We start from the raw sequence: 14325 nt of genomic DNA, 5'->3' as shown, positions 1-14325 counted from the left end.
ATTTTTCTTTGTGAGAGAATGATAAGGAGATAGGAAATGCATGTGATGAATGCTAAAATGATCATTTTCATTATTTTTAACCCAAAGCTTAAGTTTTCAAATTTGCAAATCATGGTAGTAGAGCCAGTTACTTTCCCTTTGTCGACCATGGTATCCCAGAAGGATCTCATACCTAAAAACTCCAAACAGCATGGGTGCAGCTGAGGGCACCCAACTCCGTCAACCGTAGTCGAACCAAGGACCTTCGGTCAGCAGGTTAGGCTATCATGACACTCTACCACGGTTGCTGTTAGAAAACTTCAAAATTATAACTCATCGAAGGGATATACAGTTGGTCGTTTCGATAGTGGCTCTCTATAATATGTAGTTGATAGACGGCCGAACTTCGTCCACATATTTCCCACGATAGCCCGAGTTCAAGCCGTGGGCAATTCGCGACGAATCTCTCGGCTCGAATTTACCGGCCAGTTAGTTACTCGATGTACCGTACAAGGAGGCCGAGCAAAGGTAACTTGAAAAGTAGCATTCCTATTCCTACCAATGTTGTCTCATAAAAGTTCACGATAGTTTCGGAAGATATGTTAATTGAAATGAAAAAAACTTGACGAAGCGTCATTTTGGTGCTCAGATTTTGTTTTGCCTTTTAAGGCGGACTGCATTCATATTCAATACAAGTTCGGGGAGGGGAGGAATTATTCTAGTGGCATCACATTATTTTATTCGACTACTGGCACGCGATTCGAATTCGTTCGCTAACCCTGACCAACTACTCGGGAACGAAAGAAAAGAACGGCGTTTAATTTATTGAAGTTTCATATCTCGCGTAAAAAAAACCGACAGCGCTTTAGAATAATGAACATTTCCATGAGGAGTTCAATCTTGAGATTGGTCAACGGTCTCCCTCCATTCTTCTTCTTTTCAATGAATGGGAAGATCACAAAATGCGTCTTGGCCTAGGAAAAAGTAAAGACTGACGGCCCATCTCTAAGCACATATACGATTCCTCGTGGAGGTGAAACTTGAGACCTTCCGTCTGACCTTGCCTCCCACAAGTGTTTTATGGAGGACATGCGCTACAGACCCAAGTCCTTTCGAAGAGGTTCGCAACAACGATGACCCTTTAGGCACAATGTCACGACTCGTTAAGACATTATGCAATACCATATCGTTATTTACAACTTTCCCACACAATCCAGTCTCATAATTAGTTTGCTCTTAGTACGACAAATTGCTACCCCTTCACAGCGTGGGACACTTCACATTAGATCTCTTAGCTTTGGTAAGTTTGATCCTTAAGCAGAATTGAGCTAAAGATATTACTCCACGATGAGGGAATATTTTTTGTTCAATTGTATTTGAAATAATTCTGTTTATACTTCCCTGCAAAAGTAGAGGATTGATAGTAGAATTGTTGCTAGTTATGCATGCATATGATTATGTATGGCGAATGTAATACATAAGGGCAACACATTGGGAATATCCAATTCTTCAACTAGTTAAACGTTTATTTCAGACAAGAGAAACCAATCAATTTAGACAAAAGTGAACAAGACATTATTATGACTTCCACCCAAATCATAAATGGCGCAAGTATGGTTGGATATACAGACATAAAATTATAAACTACTTCGCCACATACACTTGCATGTCGCATTTATGTTTTCACGTACATATAAATAAATAAATATGTACATACTATCTAATTTATATATCAACATATGGTTCCAATGCAATAATTTCAGAGTGTAAAAATCATTCGGGTTATTTTAGAACATATATTACCCACGCATTCGCAAACTTATTGGATGAAGATGTCGAAGTAGTAATACGCCACTACTATTCCTATCGCGAACTCATAGATATTGTTGAGGTTTCAGACTAATTCTAAGAATTGCTGCGATAAATCCAGTGCAATTACCACGACATGATAAGGTAAACATATCAAAGGATGTTAAATTTCACAATTTTGATTAACGTGAATAATATAGAAATATATGTTGCGCACTGGAGCCATACAAGTGTATATAATGACATATTTGTCGATAAAATAAAAAATAAGGGTCCTACTTATTTAATGGCATTCGTTGCATTTCACTGTATTAATGGAATTGAATGGCCTCTGTCGCTGAAGAACTAAAAACGGGCTTACCAGAGAGCCAATATGAAATGTAAGCTTGAATTCATAAAACAAATGCCATTAGATGAATATTGTTGAACATTTTAATTGAATTAGCGGGTAAAACTTGAGGGAATCGAAATAAAAGAGATATTAAAATGCATAAGTTCATCGTCCGTTCTGGTGTTTTAATTAAGAAATAATTATATATTAAAACAGAGATGGAGAAAGAAGAGTATATCAAAAGGCTGTAAAAATGAAAACACCATATTCTTAGAAATAAACGAAAACGTACAGTTATCGTTCCAATTTTCTGATTAGGAGAATTTGCGAGAAAAAAATTATATCGTGATATAAGTAGGCCTGTACTGCTATTATACTGGAAGCATTATTAAGGGTCCTCTCCCAACTAATCCTTCAACATCATTGCAATTATATATCTGGCAAGAAAATTCTGGAAATACCTTAATTCTGAAAATACAATTCGAAAGATTCTTCGACTTTTTATTTATAACTGCAGTGAAAGTTCATCCGATGAAAAACTACGACTGAAAACATCGATTGGGAAATACGTCGATTAAGATTTATTCAGAATTTTTTGTTTCATTATCAATCAAAATGAATATACTTATTTACAAGGATTATTCATTTAATTATTTGAACCATTGCTCTCCAACAGGAACCGAACAATAAGAAAATGAACAAACATTCAATAAGTATGTGTTTTCTACTGTTATTGACTGTAAAAGTTTCTTTTGATATGCACCCCTTATGGAATTCTCTCCCGATTTTTTATTCGCTTTCTTTCGTACATTTTCATCGGTGAGAAAGTGGAATCACCTTTCTCTTCATTGTTAAACTAATACTTAGAAAGCAGGTAAGTTACCCAACGCTCGATCCATTCGGCTTCCTTAATCAACCGGTACAAAGGCCGCAGGCTCGAGGAAATCAGTCAACAAGTTACGGTCTGTGAGATTCGTCGAGCCAAATCATCTGTTTACTCTGACGTGAAGGTTGGAGTGAATAAATATGTTATACGCAACGGCGATGTGATCAATGTAACTGTGGCTAGCAAAAGTAATTTCTCACCCTTGCAAAAGAACATGGTCCTTCACGAAATTTGATAAACAGGCAAGGGAATTAAAGAAAATGTTTTAGCAAAGTACGTATCCGAAGGTTTTGAGAAAAATTATTTCGATTTTTATTATCATTAGTTTCAAGTTTCTTTTGAGGAATCACCCACAGCCGAAATTGACACCCGCATATGTTTCTCTTGAAATAGCCCTTGGCCTTTCAAGGAGCAGGTGAGTGTTTAAGGTAGAAATTAACAGCTATGGACACACACTCAGTAGATCCCTACCAATGGACAAGTTCCAGAGTTGATACCAATGAAGCTTAGAAGTAAGTAAATTGGATCCCCTTTAATTTTATTCTATGGATACTTATTCCACCGATAAACTCCATTGAAATGACTCTCGAGACCTATAGGGCCTGCGAAAACAGATAAAATTGTATCCCATAGTAATAACGCTATAGCTGGTTGAAATATTCGCCAGTCCGGACGAACATGGAGGTAAATGGACAGCTGATTCCACCAGCTTTCTCCGGCCGGGGAAAAATCATTTAGCATACTTTCGCGCAATCCAATATTCAGAGAGGGGACGTATAGTCCTTAAGTAATATTCCATTTTAGTGTACAATAAAATAGATACATAATAAATATATATATTGTTGGAATTCAGTATACTCTAAGTTTTTCGTTCCCATATGCCCTTTGTGGGGCAATTCAGATTTCCTATAAGATAAAGCGATAAAAACCTAATTTATTAAATAGTCTCACCCCATTTCATTAATTTTCTTCTTGACAGTCCCTTTAACCTTCTTCGAATAATTACTATTGTCTAACAGACGATAGATGGTACTAAAATTTGTTTTATTAACTGAATTAATTAGAGAAATACAAGTGCATTGGAAAAAACACTAGTCCGGACCCCAAGGAAAAATTTCACGGTGAACGTATCGTCTTCACCTTTTAGGTCATACAATCAGCACTTGAATGCGAAAAATGAAAGTTTCCCTTTACTGAGGGAGGAAAAACATCGACAAGTGATTGCCAGAGAAGCGACCAAAGGTTATGGCGACTGAGAGGCGGGGGTAATGATGACATCAATTTCAGACAATGGAATGGGTCTCCCACAGCTGGATGAAATTCTTAAATTGAAAATGAAAGTTAGCCGCGGGACCATGCATGCAGGTGACGCCCACGACAGAAGTCTAAAATTGTGAAGGCATCATGAAAACTATCATCTCCCAAGTCGCGACCTAAGTAATTACGGCCTCGTTTTATATTTTTTTACAAACCACGAAAGACACGAAGTCCTACTTCCAATTCTTGCTCGGAGGAGTCACGTGTATGATCCACCGGGGAAAAAGCAGGAGGTTGAACAATGTAAAATATGTTATCAGGTTCCCCTCCCATATCTTGACCTTAAAAGATTATCATCGTCGCGTATTTGGAATTCGACTCACGGAAGATATTAGCACTTGTTTTATTTTTTGGATACTAATTGCCCATTATCACCCGTAGTGTTCAATATATCCGCGGAGGAAATGGTGAAAAATGCATGGGAAGTATTTAAGATAGGAAGGAGAGTCGGTAAGATTTTTTTATACAATCAATAAGATTTGTGGATGAGTAAGCTTTGGTTAACCAGTCAGAGAATCATTGCGGAGCGCTTTAGAAAATCAATGTGGCATAAATGGGATGTGGATCAATGCAAACAAGAAAAAGGGTATGAGCATTTTTGAGCATAAGGAAAGATTAGTTAAACAAAACAATAGAAGAGCAAAACTAAATCAGGTGGAAACTTTTAAGCGTTTTGGTAGGGTCTTGAGCAAAGATGGTCATGCTCTTAGGGAAATAAGAAGAATTAATGAGATTGGCAACGAAACTTTTACAAGGCGGAGGAAATTTACGACAGGGAGGTTGAGTAAAGATATTAAGAAGAGGTAGATGAAATACTTGATGTGTAGCATGGTTTTCGACAGCTCTGAAACATGGCCGTTGAAGCAAGATGATAGTAATACCATCAATTTGGTCAAAGCAGTAGGGACAAAAGAAGTGGAATTAAAATAAACAAAGAAGCTTTCGCTAGGAGGGAACTGGTGAAAGGAATGTTGAGTGAGGCTGTTAAGAAAATGACTAATGAAAACTGGTATGTAGGGTGATTTTGTACGGTTCGTAAACTTAATCGTTGAAGCAAAATTATGGGCGTGGATAGGAGACATTAGAGATGTGGATGAGGAGAAGAATCGAAAAAGTAGGAGTGTCAAATGGAAGGTAAGGAAAGCATACGAAAAGTAAAAGGCATGATGGAGAAGAGAGGAACGCTGAGAAAAAATCAAAAGGCAGGAAAGATGGATGCAGAGCATTTTGATTGGAGATAGAATGTTGAAGACTGTGATAAAAGGGGAAAAGTGTCGGGCAGGTGAGGTAGGAGAAAGATAGGGATAGGCATGTTGGACGGAATGAAGGGAGGTAGAATGTATGCGGAGTTGAAGAAGGATTTATTGAAGTGAGGGGTTGTATCTTGTTAGTAGAGGCTACTAAATTAAGGCCACACCCATTCAAAACCTACCTTTGACAGTAGACTACCAAATGAACATAATAATGATTTCTGTTTCAATTACCGCAATAGTAAGCATTTGCTACATTTTTCGTATTGTGTCTGATGTATCCAAGGGATTTGGGATTTCAAACGGGGTCTTAACTACACTTGAAGTCATGAACAACTGCTTTACAGGTAGGAAGGATATCTTATATGAGGGCTCGTATTCCGCCATTACTACATTCGACACGACATTCCGACATTATTATTACAAGCCATATTTGGAAGGCCGACGTGGTAGACCTGGCGGGTAACGATACCGGCGACCATCTGCTCAGTTTTCGCCTTTAAATTTTGCTTTAAGTATTCATCTTGTTAGTTTGAGACATTTTTCGAATTTGCGCCTATTCACTGGATAACGCCTATTCATTTGGATACATCTTCATGAAAATAAATTCTTAAAGATCTCTAACTTAAAAATAAATGGATACGTTCTATATGATGTACGTAAGCTATATAATGCAGTACTCCAGTGTATGAAATGTCGGTTAATAATAATCATGCATTTACCTTCGTTCCTAAAGATTTCAATAAGAGGAGACGATGACAAAAAACTGCTGTCATTTAGAGTTTTAGTGTCAGCGTTTGAGAATTCTGCTTTGGAATTTAACAAAACCATTCTCGCAAATTCCATGATGCTCTGATCACTCCCTCCTCTTGCTTATGACTTACAAAATGATATTCATGAAAGCACCCTTTAAATATTCGCTCAAAATTTTAGTGATTTCACCCACTTAAAACGCCTTTAAATGTAATTGTACGAATAGCCAAGCCTATAACCGATTCGCTATGCTATAATTTAATTCATAATTCTTGAAGGTTATCTTTACATTCGATTAAAAAACCTTCAGAATATTCAATATTTTGCACAAAAAGAAATTCAATTAAGCCTTTACTGGCAAAAAATTTCAGGTAACCATGACGTTTTGAATTTTGGTTTGCATGCTATTTTTGAATGGGCTAAATCACAAGGCTCTACAAATATTTTAAATTTGACTAAAATAATTTGAATTGGGTGTACAAACAAGGAAAACCAAAATTTTAAATAGTAAAAAAAATGATCGAGATGGAATTATACGGAGATAGAGGAACGAGTTCACGGTTACGGTGATTGATTGATCAAGTACGAATTCTAACCATCGGTGTTATCTCAGGTTATTAATACAAAAAATATTTTTTATCGAAAACCGGAAGTTGAAACTACCAGAAATGTGCTTCGCTTTCTCCCTGCAAGTTGCATTATATTGGCGAATTCCAATTAATTACGAATTACCAATAGGGTACAATAATTATTTATAAAGCCCAACGGCCATCTTTCATTAATAGTATTAAATTAATAAGGTTTTCGATAGTGTCTCAAGATACCCAAGCCTTCACATAGGTACAAAGTGGTGTCATGTAACAAAATATATCATTCACATCAATCTCTGTCTGAATAATAACAAAAAATTAAGAACAGCTCTTAAGGAGAGAACACGTTTCGATATTTCTTCTGGCCTTGGGTCCACAATGTCACATGTGAAATTACAAGATACATGAGGTTTTGAAATGCGACGATGAGAGTTAAAACGCACTCCACTCGCGTGCATATATGGAGCAAATATTTTGGTTGCCTCATCTGTTGGCACACAGGTGAAACAAGATATTTGAATACCTGTCCTACATAAAGTAGAAGGAATTTTTCCTCCATCCCTTCTTGGCACAGTATTAACCAATAAAGGATAAAAACGAATATGATAATGGAATCAGTTCACGGTTGCGTCCCGTAATTGAGTAAATACTTGCCGCATGAGTGTCCGTGATGTATAATTCCCACAAAACGGTCGAATGCCCATCTTGAGCAGAAATTAAATAAAATCAAGAATATGATCGTGAATTGCTTGATACCGGTAAACTAGAACGGTTAACAGCTAGAGTAATGCATTTTTGAAGTGCACATCTTCAAGTACACTGGCATTTGCGTAAATATTTCTTAATTAGTTCATTAGAAATATTTCCTAATTCATATTAATCGAAGAGCACGGCCAACAAGGAAAAAATGGCTGTTAATGAAAATACTATGAAAAAACGGAATGATGAAGAATTATTTCATCAAAAGAATAATTATATTTATATTACAGATAATTAGCTTATGATTGATATTTGAGTTTTTGTCTTCGTTGCCAATTACTGGTATTAGTAGTATTAATATGGAATTCAGCTGATTTCTACTATTTACATACACTCACACATATGCATATGAATTATATCAAAGTATACACATTACGGCAGGGTTAACATTAGGGTTAAGCTTACATTGAAGTATTCTGCAATTATATTTTGCAATGCTAACTTTTGTTTCGAAGAATGCTTCTCAAGTTGGTAATGAATTCATCCAGAATGTATATATATGCAAATCGCTATTCGGACATAAATTGTTTGAAGCTGAGGGCATAATATAGTGACCACAGCCCTTTCATGGCATAGTTAAATGGCTCCCGACACGGCATATAATTTCGGATAGTAAACAAAATACTCAACATTTAAATTCATTGAATTACAAAATATTTTTTCCGAGTTGGTTTAAGCAAAGCGCAATTTGTAGAGTGAGATTAAAAGTAAACGGAAAAGTATTTGGATTTCGAATTCGGAAATCAAGAAATTATTCCCCCCCAAAGTAACGAATTTAATCGATGAGGACATTAATGCTACCCTATATTAGAACCAGTATTCCAAGAAAAAATGAGCATCAACATAAAGAACCTCCACGCAATCCAGCTTTGGTAATCCAAGTTTGGTTGACGCTCGTTAAATATCCAGAATGAAACGCGTATTTCGTGAGAAATGTTTATTGAAAAAACATTCCCTCCTTGCCTCTCGGTTTCGTGCGAGACAGGATAAACGAACGTTTAATTTTATTCATCCAAGATTGCGCCGCACATCCTTCGCCTAGCATGCACACCCCACGACGTGGGATTTCGGCGATCAATCACCAGACGCCCCGGGACGATGCTCTCGCACGAAGTGAAACAATTGACGTCCGCAAGGAAACCAACCCAACCTCCTCACTGAGATAGCCGAATTTACGTTCGGCTTTCTCGTTATATATAAACGTATTCCCTCGAACATACATCCGCCTCCTCATTCGGCGCGTAATCACGTACAACAACCGAACCGATGACGCAACAAAAAGAATGGATGGGAACACCGTAAACAAGAATTTCAACCCTTCCTTTGGCTCGAAAAAAATGTTTGTTTAAATCGTTTACGTGACCTATTGGTAAACCCATTAAAACCTGCCTGATCTTATTAGAAAAAATTTGTACAGTTCTCTTTGGCAGGCTTCGCTCATCTCGCACTTTCGATAGAAGTTTTTAACGACTGCTTATATCAAGCTGGTGAAGTACAAGCTTCCATATTGGGAGAATGATTCTGTAATAACCTGGAATTAGAACGGAGTGAAAATAGTTTGTTACTTGAAACATCAACTGCACATTATTATTCACATTTCGTCTTTAAATACCTCCCAGGTAGTGGGCGCTAGTGAATGTCCTAAGTAATATAAAGGCTCAACTAACTGTCATTGAATAGAGATCACGAGGCTACTGTTTTGGGATGAAGCTCAGAAGTCCGAGGGCAACTTAGTGAACTGTAGTCGAGAAAAAGCTATCACAAAAATCACAGTTTTATCTAGGTATGCAAGATGAATGCTGACCGCGCATTGTCTAAATATGACGGAGAGCTCCCATCATTACATCACTTAATAATTACTCCAAAATTCCGCAGAATAAATAAGCTGTCTACGCAATTAATTTATTCTTAAATTCCTTGAAACATTCTGCATTTTTCCTGCTGAATTTGACCTTGAAAATCAGTGCACGGATCACAATAAGGAATTTTAATCTGCGGTAAATGGTACAAGGTTACGAATTCGGGAACTAAAAAAAATTGGCGGAAGCGGTAATACTAATTAGACATTCATTACAGATAAGTATGTCCCAACGAAGTATTTCCTCTAAATTACAGTAGGAATGAAAATGAATTCTATTTATATTTAAGTTGTATCTGTGGCGGTAAATATATGGAAGGGGAAATTTCTAAACTTCTTTGCTGACAATGACTTCTTAAACGACTATTAAGAGAATCGAATTGCTTCATTCATAGCCGATGCAAAATTCTCCTCCTAATACTAATGCCTAGGTCCAGTATATTAACTGGCAACAAACTCATTTTTTATTTCTGCCCACACATATATGTACGTCCATGGGACCAACGTTGCAAGCAATGCGAATGCATTTACGCAGGAGCACGTCCAGTAATATCTAGTTGGCCCTCCTAATGTACAAGATGGAATGCATTCCCGGGTCAACCATTCCCTTTGCTGCCATAACATTCGTTTTATTATTATTTTATCATTAGCATTTCGATTAAAACGCAACATTTGATAACATTGAATAATTTTAGATAATTCAGATATAGAAGAGATCTTTGCCTTTGTTAAGTGCTGTGTATACTTCCACCACGTTGTAATAGGAAATGTGGTGGGATTAAGAATACATGGGAGAGGTCACTGAGGAATAAATTACACATCTCCCGTTGCTAATGCTGAATGTGTACATCTTATGTACTTTCACCGGGCCGAATGAGGGGAGTAATCTCGAAAAACACCGCACTTAGCATTGGATCCTACCATCATAAGTCTTTTTTTCTGAATTGTTAATACTGCCAATAGTATTTACTTTAAAAGAAATCTTTCAGGGGCTTCAAAAAACGTTCCTAACATACTTAATTTAAATTGAATAAAAAAGAGCGTTACAAGGAAATGGCCTTTCTTGAGGTAATTACGTCCCCTGCAACACCGTCTGACCTAAGGAGTTAACTAACACCGCAGTCTCACGCTCCTGATGACGGGTCTCTCATACGTTTACGAAACTACGCGCTACACTCATTCATTCCTCTATTTCACACGTCTCTAGCGTGCGGTTGATGTAATCAACCAAACTCTGCTAACCCTTTCGCAGTCGGCAGCATTTGAAACAGCTATAATCTTTGGAGCACATGAGTTCGCACATCGACGAAGTACACCATTACCCATTTGCTGATTATTTCAAATGGCTCGCACAATTTGATTATTCCTCCTTTTCAAGCCGTTGTTTCTCTAAGATTAGTCGTGGAAGCGCTTGATCTTCGCTCGATTTTCAATAAAGACATCATCAGAGTTTGGCTGGAAAGATGCCGTCTCTTCCGTTCCCTAAATTGTTGAATTTACCGCGACGAGCATACAAAACTGCCTTTTACATTTTTTTATAAGTCCGTCGGAAGATTTGATAATTAAAGGATTATTACGCTTTCGAGCGGAAAACATGGGAACATGATAGTGCTGAAATCGATTTGAGAATGACGACAGAGAGTAAGATAAATTTCTACAAATACCCATGAAAAATATAAGCCACAAAATTGCCTTCATCGAGAAGGTTGTACAGAGAGGCTAACTAAGGGAACTATAATTAATGCAACCAGAAGAAAGGTTATCATGCACTTAAATTCTAAATAATAGGAGGTAGGATGGAAGAAATCTTGGAATAAACATTTAAATGGACTGATACTCATTTGGCTCTTGATAAAAAGGCATACGTATTCATTATAAGTGTATTTTCCTCGTCCAGCACTTAAGAGAAATTAAAAAAGAGCAAAATAAAAGAATTACAGATCACGGCTATATACACGACCCTGAAGCACGGGAATACTCTTGTGCACAATTGTACTTGCTAGTATCCACGCAAAGCAATAATAAATTTTGAATGATGTGGAAGGAAATCAGTGGTTAATTAAGCTGCCGTTCCCGATGCTTTTAAAACATTTGCAAATTACTTGAGATATAACTTTCGTAATCAAGCTAGAATCATGATTATTTCGAAAAAAATAGAGATATCGAAGCAATTTCCAGTAATCCCTATCAAAATCTGAGTCCTTGATTCTTCAAAAGAACAAAAATATTGTTTCCACCGCTAGAAAATGAGATCAATGCTGATTTAATAGCAGGTAGCTAGTCGAAAATCAATTCAGTGAATCAGAGATGTAACAAATAAAATAAACGCTTACATTGTTTAAGATTTAAGTACGTAACATTTAAGATAAAGAAACAAGAAGTCAAAGAGAATACTTAGCGGAATCATAATCAATCGATTTATTCGCCATCTCAATCATTAATAGTTTTTTCTGAAGTTCATGAAAAAATACTCTTGATATCGCAATTAAAATTCTACCACGGGCTTCCACGTAGCAAGCAACTATTTGTGGTGATTATCGACGACAAGAAAGTAATTTATTGATCAAAATAATAATTGTTAAGAGAAAAATTCTAAAATGATTACTCAAAATTACGCCACATCATGGAAAAAAATATATTCTCCTAAGAGATGGTAAATCAATTTTTACAATCGTAAATTAAACAACTGATTATAAATTTTAGTGAGCACATAAAAGTTTACGATGTTGACATCACGGTACACATCACGAAAAAAATTTAAAAAATATGACTTTTTCTACATATCCAATAATTTTGTACTATTACTAAAAAACAAAAGGGTGGAAAATGTAATGACTAGTTTCAGTTTTCCGCCTCTCAACAAGTGCTTACCGTTAGGAAAACTAGACGGTAAATAATTTTTTTGCTTAAAAGAAATGTCTCTAATGGATCCTAGGACAATGAAGATCAATTTATGCAACTGAACCCAGAACAATAGAGAATGCAATTGGTATTTATGTATTAAAAGAAAACAATGTCTTACCGGAACAATGCTTCATTGGTAGCAATATTCTACTTCCTAACTTTCATTGAAGCATTTTCTTCCTGCGGAGTAAGATATCGGCGAAGGAATCATTCGAATTCATGAAATAATAAATCCATCTGTTATATGCCAAAATCATTAGATAGGTCAGATATTATAAAAAAGGAGCACTAAGTGTGAATGTAAACATGGGGGTGAACTGGGATGGCCAGTTATAAATTAATAAATATGTACGCGGTGCAGAGACTTTATGATATCAACGATGATAATGCTTACATTTGTAGAATTTACAATTATGCGTGTATATCCAGCTCAGCTATCCCATCGACAGTGTTTGATAAAATGAGGGAAATTCCAATATGTACCTACTAATTGCCAAATATGACTCCTTCTCTTCTTTGTACATCATTGGCCGAATTTTCGTAAAACTAATCGATTAATAATATTAGCGCAAACAATGCCCAAATATGTCACAGTAAACGGAATAAAGATTCTGATACCCATAGCAACTCCTTAATCTGAAAATTCGTGCTATTGGGGAGCATTTAAAGCAAACCATTTAAGAAGTTCATATTTACGTGACGGTGCATTTTTTTTAGATGCCATTTCTCATTACTAGAAGAGTCGAAAAATAATGATATGGGAATTGATTACCAAAAGGAATGCCATTGTAAAAGTGTTTATAAGTATTAATTACTTATTTTTCCTGAGTTGCAGCGATACTTTTTACATCAAATTGAACACTATAAGTATATTATAAATATAAAATCGATCAAAATTAACAGATGACTCTAAAAGGACAGCAGAAAACAAAGGTACATTAAATTTATGTTTCTGCCTATGAAAAATCAGGGATTAAAGCACTCTTAGATAACGGACTGGTGCGTCTGATTTTAATTCCCAAAACTATCTATTTTTTGGCGGTTAAGTTCTGCAAATTTTCAAATTCGCGTCATTACTTCTAAACTTCAAGCTTTTATAAAAAAAAATAAACCTTTTTCATGAGCATAAAAAGCACTGTAAAATTGTTATAACTTTTAATTGACAAGCTATCTCTTGAAGCAGCTACAAATATGCTGACCGAGTGTATTGAATTTGAATTAAACCTTAACAAATAAATAGAGGAAATATGGATGAGCCTGTACTTTACAAAAACCAAGGATACATGATCCTTGGATCTTATTAAATCCCAGTGTACATTCGCAAAATGAAAGGATCCAAGTCCGATGATGTCATTTTGTGAAAGGTCATATTGCAACTTCGTTCGACGGCACGGTCAGGCAGTAAAGAGGTCGGGAATGAACATGGAACACGTCGGATGTAAATACAAAAGACAGCGTAAAATTGCTTACGGTCAAGGATAGAGAATTAATTTTAATGAAATAAAAACAAATCTCCAAATAATACCCTTCAAAGAATCTTAGGAAACTATAAATATCCGTACATAATGAACCATGACTGCCACTCTTTATTAGGAATTACTTCACGGATCATTGTTTTTCATGAAACCTTTGATCGAGTCACGTTTTTAAATGATTTTTCTCAAGGCCATGAAATTCTGGACCATTCTCTTAAACTTAAACAATACTTAAGACGATCTAGTAGCTTTATGCTAAGAGTAGACGATTTGGATCGAGGCACTTGTGAGCGTGATGTAAATTGAGTGTGGGCCCTTATAAATCGATTTTCTTTTACTTGTGCGGAAAAGGCACATTGCATATCATTAAAAGGAGTCAATGTGGCTTGATAAGAACAAAGCTAGTAACTGAGA

This window comes from Hetaerina americana, unplaced genomic scaffold (assembly GCF_022747635.1).
Source record: "Hetaerina americana unplaced genomic scaffold, ioHetAmer1.1.p SCAF_5, whole genome shotgun sequence".
NCBI classification, from domain to species: domain Eukaryota; kingdom Metazoa; phylum Arthropoda; class Insecta; order Odonata; family Calopterygidae; genus Hetaerina; species Hetaerina americana.
This window is presented reverse-complemented; position numbering follows the sequence as displayed.